At 43.2% G+C, this 2,702-nt stretch overlaps 1 non-coding gene across 1 annotated transcript; it reads left to right on the forward strand.

Annotated features, from left to right (window-relative positions):
- The first annotated feature begins 285 nt into the window (after window positions 1-285).
- On the forward strand, window positions 286-359 carry TRNAT-UGU (transfer RNA threonine (anticodon UGU)). Its single transcript has one exon. It is a non-coding gene; the product is annotated as a tRNA-Thr (tRNA).
- Window positions 360-2,702: the final 2,343 nt, after the last annotated feature.

Consider the following 2,702-nt stretch of genomic DNA (forward strand, 5'->3'; position numbering starts at 1 on the left):
GTTGTTTTTAGAAAACTTTATCCCTTTTAGAACGACTGGGCAGCCTCGACTTAGTTACTGAGTTTTATCGTTGCACTAAATAAAGAATTATTGGCCCAGATACTGCAGCTGCCCGAATCTTTTCCTGCTTTATTAGTTCTACAGTACATATGAGTAGGAAAAGCCTCTTCTTGGAGTTTGCCCGTTTTCTCACTGTAAACTGCATTTGATCCTGTGCACTTTGTAGCAAGAACATTTCAACTAATCCGAGACGACAGAACCAGTCCTAACCCACGTGCCTGTATGGGCTCTATGGCTTAGTTGGTTAAAGCGCCTGTCTTGTAAACAGGAGATCCTGGGTTCAAATCCCAGTAGGGCCTTGACTTTTTCCGCTGCACTGCAAACCAATCTCCTTTCTAACCCCAAAGCAAAAACCCAAATCGGTTGCCATCGAGTCAATTCCGACTCACAGCGACCTCATACGACAGAGTTGAACTGCCACGTAGGGTTTCCGAGGAGTGCCTGGTGGATTCCAACTGACCACCTTTTGGTTAGCAGCTGTAGCTCGTAACCACTACCCACCAGGCTTTCCTCTCTATCTCTATCCCCAGCTATCCCTAAATTCTCTACCGTGCTTCCAAAAAATACCAAATCCACTGCCATAGAGTCAATTCCGACTTATAGCGACCCTGTAGGACAGAGTAGAACTGTCCCATATGGTTTCCAAGTAGCACCTGGTGGATTCTACCTATATTTTGGTTAGCAGCTGTGGCTCTTAACCACTACACCACCAGGGTTTCCTTACTGTGCTTACTGTACTCTAAATTCTGATTCTATTAATCCCAAGCAGTTGTAGCTGCAGAATTCCCACTTCCAAAGGAAAAGTGAAATGCCCTAAATAACTCTTCATGTAAGTTTTTGTATTAAGTTATGCCAGTTCTTTTTCTCCAAAAAATATTTATTGAGCTTCTGGTGTGAGATATGCACAGATTCAGAATGTGCACAGCTGTAGCTAGCAAAATGTTATTTGCATTTATCCTCCCATCCAGGAAACCCTTTGTTAGCAATCAATTCCAAACACGTGGGTAAAAATACAAAATGAAACAGTAATGTGGCTCATCTGTTTAAAATTTATAATAGAAAAAGACAAAATCACCCACGTGTCAATTAACTGAGGTTGATTGAATAATCTATGGTATATACGTACATCTGTGTGTTGGACTCATTTGTGTCCCCCGAAAAGATACATTGAAGTTCTAACCCCCAGTATCTGTGAATGTGATCTTGTTTGGAGATAGGGTCTTTGAAGAGGTTACCAGTTAAATTAACACAACCTCATACTTGATTAGGGTGGGCTCTAATCTCTTGAGTGATATCCTTATAAAATAGGAGAAAAGACACAGAGACACAGAGGAAAATGGCCATGGAGTTATGCTGCAGGCTTAAGCCAAGAATACCTGGGGCTACCAAAACCTGGAGGAGACAAAATGGGCCTTTCCCTAGAACCTCTGCAAAAACATGGCCCTGGTGACATCCTGAAAGGAGCTGTGGTGGCACAGTGCTAAGTGCTCAGCTTCTAACCAAAAGGTCGGTGATTGGAACTTGCCAGCCACTCTAGGGAAGAAAGATGTGGCAGTTGGCTTCCATAAAGATTAAACCTGTTGCAGTCGAGTGGATTCTGACTGACAGTGGCCCTATAGGTCAGAGTAGACATGCTCCACAGGATTTTTTTTTTTTCATATGCATGCTAAAGCTGGACAATGAATAAGGAAGACTGAAGAAGAATTGACACCTTTGAATTACGGTGTTGGCGAAGAATATTGAAGATACCATTGACTGCCAGAAGAATGAATAAATCTGTCTTGGAAGAAGTACAGCCAGAATGCTCCTTAGAAGCAAAGACGGCAAGACTTCATTTCATGTACTTTGGACATGTTATCAGGAGTGACCAGTCCCTAGAGAAAGACAAATTCTGTCTTAGTTATCCAGTGCTGCTATAACAGAAATACCGCAAGTGGATGCTCTTAACAAAGCAAAATTTATTTTCTCACAGTCTAGTAGGCTAGAAGTCCAAATTTAGGGCATCAGCTCCAGGGGAAGGCTTTCTCTCTCTGTGAGCTCTAGGGGAAGGTCTTTGTCCTCAATCTTTCCCTGGTCAAGGAGACTCTCAGGCACAGGATGCACTTTGCTCCTGGTGCTGTTTTCTTGGTGGTATGAGGTCCCCAACTCTCTGCTAGCTTCCCTTTCCTTTTATCTCTTGAGAGATGAAAGGTGGTGCAGGCCACACCCCAGGGAAACTTCCTTTACACTGGATCAGGGAGGTGACCTGAGTAAGGGTGGTGTTACAATCCCATCCTAAGCCTCTTAACGTAAAATTGCAATCACAGAATGAAGGACAACCAGACAGTGATGGGAATCATGGTCTAACCAAGTTGATGCACACATTTTGGGGGGACATTATTCAATCCATGACAGACATCATGCTTGATAAAGCAGAGGGCCAGTGAAAGAGAGAAAGACTTGCAATAAGACGGATTGACACAGTGTCTGCAACTATGGGCTGAGGCGTAACAATGATTATGAGGGTGGCACAGGTCCAGGGAGTGTTTCTTTCTGTTGCACATAGGGTCACTATGAGTAGGAACTGACTCAATGGAACCTAACAACAACTAATAACAACAGTGTCATATAGGAGTTCCTGGCTGTTACAAATAGTGAAGTGT

Source organism: Elephas maximus, chromosome 1, assembly GCF_024166365.1.
Source record: "Elephas maximus indicus isolate mEleMax1 chromosome 1, mEleMax1 primary haplotype, whole genome shotgun sequence".
In the NCBI taxonomy this organism is placed as follows: domain Eukaryota; kingdom Metazoa; phylum Chordata; class Mammalia; order Proboscidea; family Elephantidae; genus Elephas; species Elephas maximus.